Genomic DNA, 12,533 nt, shown 5'->3' on the forward strand with positions numbered 1-12,533 from the left:
CCCTTGAAACGATGTCAATTCGATCCATCCGAGGTGCGCAGTTTGGGGCTATTAGGTTGTTTGTACAAGCACAATATAATACGTAAATCACAGGAAGAAAGCACATGTACATATTTACAGAGTAGATGTATGAAGAAGTGACAAAAAAACGACGTACTAGGAGAAAAATTGAACTGAATTAGAATCTAAAAATACATTTAAATTTACCTCTAACCAACTTAGCACGAATGCAGAAGTGATGCCTCTGCCGTAGAAGATGAGGTGAACTGTGAGGAATTAGTGTTCTGACTATAGCTTGAATATCGGGTTTTTCCGCCCTCAGAACCGGTAGCAGCATCGGACATCGAAAGTCGCAATGAAGATCTATTCACTGTTGGAGGAAGATATGCTGGGCCGGGAATACTCGAGGGGAGAACAGGCAATGGAGCTTCAAAGTTGAAAACATGAATTGCTTGCTTAATTGAGGGCCTAAGGTTGCGATCAGGGTGAGCACACCACATCCCAACAATTATCAAGCGCTCCATTTGCTCCCCATCAAAGTCTCCACCCAACCTTGGGTCAGCTGCTCCAAGCACCTCTCCTTTTCCATAAAGCTCCCAAACCCACTCCACCATGACAACTTGATCTTCAGGGGCCTTGGGGTTGATTGGTTTCCTTCCACAAGCTATCTCCAGAGCTACAATTCCAAAACTATACACATCTGATTCCCTGCTCGCCTTGCCAGTGGTGACACATTCAGGAGCCATGTAGCCAAAGGTGCCAGCCAAAACAGTAGTTTGTGACCCTTTGGCATGGTCCACAAGCCTAGCTAGGCCAAAATCCCCAAGTTTAGCATTGAAGTTTGAATCAAGCATAATGTTGCTAGATTTTATGTCCCTATGCACCACACATTGTTCCCATCCTTCGTGCAGATAAAGCAAGGAAGATGCCAGGCCTTGAGCTATTTTGTACCTCGCATCCCAAGTCAACAAGCTTTCTTCTTTAAAAAGATGAGAATCTAAGCTTCCATTCGGCATGAACTCATAAACAAGTAGGAGTTCTCTTCTTTCGTGGCACCAACCAATGAGTTGCACCAAATTCCTATGTCTCAATCGACTGATGATTTTTACTTCTGCTGCATACTCCTTCATCCCCTGCTTCTTTTGATACCCTCTTAATAGCAACGAAGATATTTGAGTCTCTTAAAAATCCTTTATAAACGCCACCAAATCCTCCCTGGCCTAGCTTCTCTTCATCCCTAAAATTATTCGTGGCACGAGTTAATTCCCTGAATGAGAACCTTTTTGGCCATGTTCCCTTTTGGAATTCGCCGTCCATGTACTCAGCAAAGGCACGATCATCTTCTTTATCCCTCCCATTCTTCTTCCACAAGACCAACAGAACCGAAGCCAACGCAGCAACCAAAATCAATCCACCAGCTCCCAACCCCACGGCTAATCCTAACTTCTTGTTAGTTTTGGTATCATCAATTTGCAAACTGGAACTGAAATTCCACGAGCATATGGTATGCACTGCAGAAGAATTTCCTGTTGCGGCTGAGAATCGAAAAGTGACTTTTTCAGGTAGGTGTTTTCTCAAGTCAACATTAAAAGAAAGGAACTGCCATACAGTGACATTGTTTTCAAGACCAGTAAAGCCAACACTCAAATTATAAGATGTAGAATTATAACTAATCCAAGCTTCATTTTTTTTCCCCGTCTCTAATCGAGATACTACTATTCCACGACGCATTAGCAACAGATTCCATGGACTTGATGTCAATACCAACATGTTCGCCCTGCGGATCCCATTCATTTTTAAAGATATCAAACTCCACTGCGACAAAATAATTTTTCGTCGAGTTTAGTGCCAGATCAATGGAAGTAAGACCCAAGGTCCCACCACTATAATTTGAATCGAGAATCTGTGAATAAACAGGTGCTAGGAAGAACGCAAGCCCGTCTGCATATGTAGGTTTATTTGGCGTACCGGCGATGACAAAAGAAAAATGGGTAGTGAAATCTGCGAGGTTTGTTGAGGCATTGTCCCAAAGGTGCATTGGACTGGAATATGTAGCGCGACCCACGGTCGATGGTTGGTCATGAATGTCGGTGAGGTGGATAACTTTTTTCTCGGGGAAAGCTCTGTCATATGATATGTTTTTTTTATCTAAAGGATTGAAACTGGGGAAGTTGAAGGATGTGGTACTTGTAAAAGGGAATACAAGTGAGAAGAGATTGGTGAGCATGAAGAGATAAAAGAGGACGGGGGGATTTGGAAACAGGAAATGTTTGATTTTCATGAAGTTGAAGCCAACCATGATCGGAGCTCGGAAGGAGGCTGGGTTTGAGATATTCCAAACTGTAATTTGAAAGGATTAAGAAGTGGAACTGCATGGAAGTCCTTTTTAAGCTTCCCAGAAGACTTGTTCAGCTCGTAAAAAATTAAAGTCTTGACTCGACTTTGCTTGCGTAGGTGTTTTCTAGCTGAAGTCGTTGTTGACCCTGGCCATGCTAGTTGTGTTTATAATTCAGGGCCGTCTCTTCCATTTAGGCAATTACGTGAGACCCCGAGTAGAAGAAGTTCCCAAAATAAATATTAAGTAAATTTTTTTAAATAGAAAAAAAAAATCTAATTAAAAAAAATTAATTAACTCAATAAAAATATCAAAAATATTAAATATATATTATGTCATTTTTAGTTTTGAAAGTATCCTACATAATAATTATAATTATTTGAGGTAGTCTCTTTTGAGAATATATTTCTTTTTTGTCATTATTAATTTATTATATAATGTAAAAATTATAAATAGTAAAAATATAATTTTCAAGTATCCATAAAAAAAATTTCGTATAATCCTTTATAGTTTGTAGAGGTAAGGGCCCACTTTTTTTTCCAAATGAGTAGATTACTTATATAACTTTATTGATAATGGTGATTATAATTGCTTCTATAACTTATTTGGATACTAAGAATATATCACGATATTTGTAAATAATAATAAAATAGTTTGAGTTAAGACGTTTGATTAGATTTTAAAAAATGAGAGAGAAAAAATAGAATTTAAGAATATCTAATAATAACTGAGAACGATTATGTCTCCAAAGCCCCAAGAGTCTAAAGCACGTCTTGTAAAACTAGATTTGATGAATCTTCTCTAAATAAAAAATTTTCTAATAAAAATTAAGTCGGTTATTAGTTGAAAATGTAGTATAAAATCTTAATCAGTAATTTTACTTTGCAAAACGATAGGAATTATTTTTAAATAAGAATATAATGTAAAAATTAATATTTTAATTTGGTGTATAACATTATATATATTATTATAAATTCTAGAACTGAGTTCATAGTTCACGGCCTGATTGCAGAGAGATATCGCCACTACAGAAGTAAATAATATTAGTTTGGCTTATCTTTTAATTAATAATTTGTTTTAATATTCAAGGATACATCTAAATTAAATTAGAGATACAACAAGAAATGTGAAATGAACCATATGTTTGATCCGCTGCCGTCCGGACAAAATAATTAGAAAGTTGAAACGATCGCTGTCTTTATTTTTCTAAACATTATTCTATATTTGATTGGTTTGTATACATGTCCTATATAGAGCGTTCTCTGAATGTGTATATATGTGTCTTTTGTGTATATAATTAATATTAGAAAAAGTCTAAACGCAGGCACAAATTGGGGCCTATCCGCGGACGACATCTAATGTGGAGAGAGACGCACCATTTTGGAGAAAATAAAACAGTGTGTTTAGAAACTTGTAAAATGGGGAGTTCGGCTTCTTCAAATGATGCGTTTTACATTTTATGATTTTGTTTCTCTCCCCCTACTCGGTGTCTCTCCTAGGCACTCGCTTTGTGCTATTTCATCTCCTCTTACCAGTACCAAAGTCATAGAAAAGATAAACAGAAGAAAAAATTCTTCCCCGTTTCGAAGAGTCATCTAGTGCCTGAGAAAAAAAATTTTGATTTCTTTTTCAAATCAAGTTTGTTGTCGCCTTCCCCATAATCAAGTTCATTGTTACCTTCTCCTGAAAGTCTGAAATCCCAAAATCTAACACTTTGAAACCTCCAGAGATTCATCTGATTTATGCGAGTTTCATTTGATTTATGCCTACAAGAGACTCATACAGAAAGATCTGACGCCAAGGAAAAAATTGAAATTTGTTGGAATGAAATTTATGAAAGATCTGTCAACTCATCTGATTTATGAAATCTATTGCGTTTCATTTTCTGGAACTTCGTTTCTTCCGCTGTAATGAAAAAACTTCTTCCACTTTTGCAAGTAGAAGAGGGTGAAAATACCCCAAGGACCTGTGCCCAAAACTAAATTGGAGAACAAAAAGCTGCTTCTTCCTGCTTTTTCCCTCTTTTTTCTTCATTTTCTTCCTTTTTTATTTTTTTTAATATATTAGCTGACTTCTATAAAAAATATATATATAATAGCTGACGTGTTAGTGGGGTTCGCGGGCAGGCACATATTTGTGCCTGTCTGTAGCACTACTCTTAATATTAATATAGGAATCTGTGTCTTTTGTGCTATCGCTTCAACTTTCTAATTATTTAGTCTGGACGGCAGCGGAGCACCTTATAGATATTACTTGGGAGGTAACCGATCCGGTTTAGTCCAGTTCTGGATAAAATTTAGAACCGAATCGGTATGTATTAGTTTTGTATTTTTAAAAATCGATTTCACACCGGTTATCCCCTAAACCAGTACTTCCGGTTTTATCAGTTCCGGTCCGGTTGGATTTTTCGATTTTAATATACTATATTATATATATAATAGTATATTATAGTATATAATACTATAGTGATAATATATTGTAATATATTATAATTGTATTATAGACTATAATGATATATTATATTATAAACTATAGTGATATATTATAATATATAATATAGTAATATATTGTAGTATATTATAATATATAGTGATATAAGATTTTAAAATTTAATATTATATTAGTTAGTAATTTATCATATAATACAAAAATATTTTATATATAATTATATATTATATATAAAAATTATATACAATATAAAAAAATATAATATATATATATATGAATCGGTCCGATTCGGTTTTAGAAAAAGAAAAACCAGAACCTGACCGATTTTAATAAAAATAAAATGGGTACTGGTTGGTGTAGTCCGATTCACCGATTCTTTTTTACACCCTAGATCTTACTTATTTTTATCCTCTATGTCTGTAAGCTTCAACTGAATATATTAAAGAAATGATAATTGCAGTCATAAAGTGCATAAACGTCGTATATTTTTTTAAAAAAAAATTGAATAAATATGAAATTCGAATAAAAAATTATTTTTTTAATGTTAGACCTCACACTTTTTTAAAAAATGTATGATGTTTTTATAACATATGACTGTATCTAACATTACTCGTGTATTAACTCTATATCAAACAACAACGTTCTTTCCGTTTGTTTGCGCAAATGTAAATAGGCGTGGTTTCACACTTAAAACTAGAGGTAGTACACCTTTATAATTATAAGATAAAAACTGCTACATATATAAAAAGATTATACAAAAGAAGTAATACTGAAAGTGAAGAACCCAAAAAGATGCACCAATACATACAATTGCATATATCGTTTTACTCAATGGGGCTTCAAACCAAATTGATTGATCTACTTGTTGTGAAGAGAATAAAATATCTAGGCCCAAGACCAGGTCCGGCCCACCAGACCACCACTAACAGACAAAAGGAAAAGCATGAAGGTAAGGGAGAAGAGTGTGTCAGAAGGCAAAGGGGTAGTGTCAGAAGTAATTATAAAAGGGAGAGGTGGTCAGACATGCAAACAATGTGTATTAACTCTATATCAAACAACAACGTTCTTTCCGTTTGTTTGCACAAATGTAAATAGGTGTGGTTTCACACGTAAAACTAAAGGTAGTACACCTTTATAATTATAAGATAAAAACTACAACATACATAAAAAGATTATACAAAAGAAGTAATACTGAAAGTGAAGAACCAAAAAGATGCACCAATACATACAATTGCATATATCGTTTTACTCAATCTGGCTTCAAACCAAATTGATTGATCTACTCGTTGTGAAGAGGATAAAATATCTAGGCCCAAGATCAGGTCCAGACCACCACTAAGAGACAAAAGGAAAAGCATGAAGGTAAGGGAGAAGAGTGTGTCAGAAGAAATTGGGAAAGGGAGAGGTGGTCAGACACGCAAAGCGGACTTCCCTCACCACTATAGAGGCGCATGCGAGAAGAGGATTAGATAAAAAGCAAACGGTCAGACGACTTGGGAACTTCGACTTCTTCTTCAACCTCTTGAATGGGAGCTCTAGCAGGGGGTCTTCTCTAGCAAATGTATTCAAAATCTCCATTGTACAATGAGAAATTAGAGATTATGAGAGGCTGTAAATAAGCATATTATAATGAATTTCTCTCCCACCCAAACGCCCATGGACATAGACATTATGTCAAACACGTAAATCTCTATGTCTCAATCAATTACTTTCCTTGCATTTGTTTTCTATAGACCGTCATGGATGTACGCATCGACACCATACAACCGCACCGGACCACTGCCAAGGGCATCAGACCACACTTATCGAGGCCCGAATAGTCCTAGCGAGCTGAGAATGACTCTTTCTCCCCTTCTGGTTTGTTATACAATTTTTTATGTATCAACAATGACGTTATCTATGGGATCAGATTCACTTTCTACGTTGGAGGTGGGAGAATGACCACACATGCACATAGCATATGCACTGGTGGGTAAATACTGTGCACTTAAATGCATAGTGCCTAAATCCTTGACACATTTCTCTGGGCTGCTAACGACCATCCAGTGGCTTGCCGGCACTGTCTGCCTTTCTTAAGGTGGTTCCCGACCACCCCAACCGATTGGTGGCGGTTGTTGGCCATGCACATCATGCACGGCAAGTTCAAGACACTGTCGTGGACTCCATGTCTACGACGGCAGTCACGTAGTGACCGCTTACAACTTTTGCATACACAGGGGTGGTCTTTGACCACCTGGACCAACTGACGGGGCCATTGGCCACACACGAAGTGTAGGAAACATGCACGGCGAGCTCACGGCATTGCCGTGAGCTCCTTGTCTCTGCCGACTGTCACCACTTGAATCGTCAATGCCTTATGCTATTCTTGAGGTGGTCCCCGACCACCATGGGAGGCTCAAGGTGGCCCCCAGCCAGTACTCAACTATCCAGCAATGGCCACTCATCGGGTCGGCCACTCGACTACCCACACTCTGCCAGCCGGCATCTTATGTCACCAATGAGGTGCTCCACAACACGATTACCTTGCTAGGTGTAAGTGCTCGGGGACTTGGCCTGAGCACTGCTCGCCCACATACAGTTGAAGTCGCCTGGAAGCACTTCGGCCACAAGCCTCACTGACAAACAGGAACATCCCAACCACCCACTTGGCTCAGCATGTTGCATGGCCCATGCAACGTGCTTCACTAACCCCTCATTGACCAATTAGTTCTCGACCAACCCCTCAGACAAAGCTACTCGCCCAAACTTGCTCCAGTAGCTGCTCGCCCAACATACTTGCCCAACAAGCTCGCCCAACTCTGCTCACCCAAGTTTGCTAGGGCACAAAGCCACTCGCCTCAACTGCTCAAGCAACAGACCACAGGCTACAAATCCCCTGCCCAAAAAATGAAGTTAGTCGGCCGCGTTCAACACAACAAAATTTACTTATTGGTAATAAAAAAAAAAAAAAAAAAGGAAGGAAGAAGAGCGAGAAGAGAAGAAATTGCAACCAATTGCAGGCAATTTTCAATAAAGTAAAAATTGACTACAACGACTAAAACTCCCTGGTTTGTCTCTCTCAGAATTTGTGTGAATTTTATTCATGCTAACAAAACTGTTTCCTGTGGTGCGGAACACCGACTACGTAGTCCCTACAGGGCAACGTCCTGACGTCCCAATATAACTTCATCGGGACAAATTGTTTAGCACTAATGCGCTCACTTGGCGGGCAACTTCCTAACAGCTAACAACCAGTGTTTAAGCATGTGCTACACATGTGGAATGTGCACCATGCATAAGCCATGTAGCTACACGTGATGGAGAATAAGGAACAACCCAATGTTTGACTTGCCCACAATACACGTAATGGAGAACAAGGAACAACCACACATGCAGCGCAAGTTGCATGGCCCAAGCAACGTCCTCTACCAACTTGCTCGCTCAACATGTTTCACCAACTTGCTCGTTCAAGTTTGCTCGGCCGATTTCAGTCAAGCAATAATCGACTACCACAACCAAAACTCTCCGAATAAATTACATGGTATCGCAAGCACCCGAATCTTCTTTATCGTTGAAACATGACAACCTTCACTACACTCTGGCAAAGCAATTTAGGTTTGTCACCTCACTTTATGATTTAAGTCATTTACGCTAACCGAGTTGATTTTTTTTTAGCACGGACAAGCATCTCCATCGACTAAGCCGAGTTCCTTACTCGTGGCGACACAATGGTCGGACACAAGTCTCTTAACTTGTTGACCCTCTCACCAGCCAAGTCGGTCGGGTCCCTTGACTCGCCACGATGCATTGGTTGGGCTAGAGCCCTAGGGCTCACCCACACGCACATTATTTCCCCTTATACAGGTAAAGCCTCACAACAATAGAATTCATCCCCAATTGGATTAACTTGTTATTAATGGACCAATTCACATGCCCATTAAAAAAACAAAAACAAACAAAAAAACAATGCACATAAGTAGTAGTTATCAATGTTGGATTCCGCTTGGCCATGTCTAATTCTTCACTGGCTTCAGGATAGCTTCAACTCTAACAGTGTTTCCTCATCTTTGCCAACAGTTATGACTTCTATAGCAGCCGCAACATTCTCCTCCGCCTGATCATCAAAATGCCATGAGTTAATCAACGGTTAAAAGAGCACGATTTTTAAGGGATATTTCAACGTTGTTTAATAGAAAATACTACTTAATTCATATACAGCACAAGGTCTTCTCTATTAGTCAGGGAGGTGCATGTTTGACAGGTGCTTGAATTAATTTTCATGTTTGACATACACAAAAAGTTCTCTTTAGCAGTTATGGATTATACCTGGAGGTTCAAAAACTACTATGTTCAAATATTACATAAATACCATATCAAGCTTATTGATTCCAATTGGAAGTAAGACGCAGAAGCAGGCCCAGATGGTGGAGTGAGATGGGGATAAGGTAACTGTAGATTTAGATATCCAACGAAAACTACGCTGGCAGATTTCATTAGGAATCTGAGACTGAATTGGCTGGTCCTGATTGTACAGATTACATTAGGAATTATGGCAATCAATACTCCTGATAGTAAGATATAACCTGGTTTAAAGGACATGGCATGGGTATTTCAGATGAAGATATATTTACCATCAAAAGTGCTTGAGCACCTGATCTTTAGGACGCTACAGTTTAGTTATGGCTTATAAGAGGGAAAAGACTGCAGATTCAAAATTTATTCATTAAAAAGGGAGTGCTTAACGAGTTTGTTGTGCTTTATGTTAGAAGTAGCAATGATGTGGACCATCCGATCTTTGCAATGAAACTTTACCAGGAGTAGAATCAACTGAAAACTTATCTACATGAATTAATTATAAAACAAACAAGAAGGCACACATATACTTGAGCCCAGAAACTTACCTGTCCATGCAATAGATCAGTTCATTCCAAACAAAACAGATGAAAAGTCTTTATTTGACAGGCTATATTTCAGAGCCAACTTTGAAATATTCTTCCCCTTTTCTTTACAATGGGCAACAGCTGCTTGGCATGCAGACTTTTTGAAAATATGAAACAGATCAAGCAGTTAGCAACCTTATATTACATGCGCGCTTCAGTAAATAAAGAGATTTACAAAATGTAGTCCATCTATTGTAAGCAAATAAGTTGTAACACCTTTGAGAACATCTAACATGCTCAATGACTCCATTAATATGTGGCTGCATATCAAAACTTAACAGGCTGTTAGATTCATTGAACATATAGATTTTCATTTACCTTTCATTTTAGTAATGCAATTCGATCATCATGTCCTCTCAGATATTGAAAACAAGGTAATAAACATTCTTGATTCCATTATAGAACATACAGCTAGTTGCAGATATTCATGAAGGGACTTAGGTAGGAGTACTTCTCTAGATATCTGGATATTTTGTATAATATAATCTCCATCTATAATATTCATGAAAAGACTTAGGTAGGAGCAATTCTTGTAATGTGTCTATCTATCGGTTAAAGATTTTTTTTCATTTTTTCCCATTGGCCCGATCTGCTGACACGTGTGCATATGCTAACATACAGATATGATGTTGGTTAAAAGGAATCAGAATTTTGAGTTAGCTAATAATTAAATGATGCAAAAGAAACATAAAATTTTAGAATTTGTCATTTGAAGACAAGAGAAGAACTCCTTGAGTTCAGGTGAAGCTGGGTGCCACTCTGGGGGACCTCTCTGAGTCAAAAGAACCATTGCAAGTGGAGAAGCAGTAATTACTACGTACTCCAACCCCTTGATTTGTTCTTTAAGTAGGGTAATATATAAGAACAAAAAAATATTTTTTAAACATATAATTTAAACATTTTTAAAAAATAAAAAAAATATATATTAATACACTAATGGTTATTTTCTTAACTATTAAGAATAAAAAAATTAAAAAAAATTAAATATATGAATGGTCAAAATAAGAGAATAAAATAAAAAAATATATTAGCATTATTTATATTATATTATATATATATATATATATCTCTGTCCTTCAAAACCCACCCTGTGACGAGGTAGTTGGTTCTTTTTTTATTTTTTAATCTTATCCTATCTCTTCTTCCTTTTTGTTTTTAATTCGTTGTTACAACAGAAGCGTATATATATATTTTCTAATTCGTTTTCTTTAAGTAAACGACAAGAATAATGGACCCGTACGTAGCTAGCGTATGCTCTAAAATGATGAACTCAAATCATGAATTAAAGTAATTAATTAATTAATTAATTAAATTCAGGACAAAATAAGTTGGCAAGTTGCTATTATTATAACTAGCTAATATATATTATAGTTTTTAATCCGCATAAATTAACGATTTATATCATCCGTCACTCCCCAAAAAAATAAAATAAAAAGTAATGCGTAAATTGTACGGGGAAAAAAAACTATTTCTCTTAGCAGGAAACTGATCATGATTATGAAAACTTGTAATATAATCAAAATAAATAAATAAATATATATATATATATATATATAAAGCATAACTTTTAATTGCATCGAATCAACGAAAGTTCGTTAGACTCGTGATGAATGATATATAGGGTTTTTTTTTTTTTTCTTTTTGAGTTGAGATAAAAATTAGAAGTTAAATCAAATATTATTAGAATATTTTTTTTATTTTTAAATTAAAAAAAATTAAATTATTTATTTTATTTTATATAAAAACTTAAAAAAATTATAATAACTAAATAAAATAAAATAAGATGTAAATAATTATAAAAATAAACGAGAATATTTAAAATTGAAAGTTGCGAGCCACTCACTCGGGTGGTCTGCACTCCCCACGCACCGTAGCTAGCTACCCTATCAAAAGAGGTATTTTTGGTTGAGGGATGATATTCATCCACACTTCATATTTTATATATTTTAAAATTATTTTTTATTATTTTTTATTTATATTAAATTAATTGAATTATTCTACTTATCATCCATACACCATATATTTATTATAAGAAAAATAAAAAAAAATAAAAAAAAGTGAAGTGTTTAGTGTGTATGTGAGGTTGATAAATAAAATTATTTTTTTTTATTTTTATCATTTCTTATTTTTTATCTGGCCTTTATTTTATTTTATTTTTTATTTTTTTATTCTTCTTGGAGATGCTGCCGCAATTTTTAGGCCAGAATTCAGTTTTCATTTGATATTACAGTACTAACGGAGATAAATAAAACAATTAATAATTTGAGAAACCCAATGCATAATATAATAAATTAGAAACTTACAAATTTTTTTTACAAACTTAATTATAGAATAATCATTAACTACTTTAATATTGGATTATAAATAAAAACTACTTTAATATTGAATCCAAGTTATTTTACCAATATCAATTCATGAGCTCAATGGCCAGCCTAGCTATAAACATATATATGCCAGTTTTCTTATGAGTTAAGGCTCGAGTGCCAATGTTACGAACCAGAGAGTCATGAGTTGTAACTGCCTAATCCCACGTGAAAAAAGATTAGATGTTTCCTTAAACACCAACCGAAACATAAGATTACCGAGAAAGCTTAACAATAGGGATGACATTAAAAATTGCATGCGTTTGGTGCCTCAAATGAAGCTCGAGGTTTGTTTAAATTGTAATCCATCATTTTTTATTCTTGTTTTCTTTTATTTTTTTTATTATATAGTTAAAATAAAAAATAGAACTCATCTCTTAGACGGTTTGTCCGTAGAAGTACTTGAGTTTTCCATTTTTTTGAAGAGTAAGATTGAGTTTTTATTTATGTAGAGTGTTGTCTTTTAGA

At 35.6% G+C, this 12,533-nt stretch overlaps 1 pseudogene; it reads right to left on the bottom strand.

The window, feature by feature from the left end:
* Positions 1-218: 218 nt before the first annotated feature.
* Positions 219-2,299, bottom strand: LOC108995698 (annotated as a pseudogene).
* Between the last annotated feature and the right edge of the window lie 10,234 nt (positions 2,300-12,533).

This window comes from Juglans regia, chromosome 16 (genome assembly GCF_001411555.2).
Source record: "Juglans regia cultivar Chandler chromosome 16, Walnut 2.0, whole genome shotgun sequence".
Taxonomy (NCBI): domain Eukaryota; kingdom Viridiplantae; phylum Streptophyta; class Magnoliopsida; order Fagales; family Juglandaceae; genus Juglans; species Juglans regia.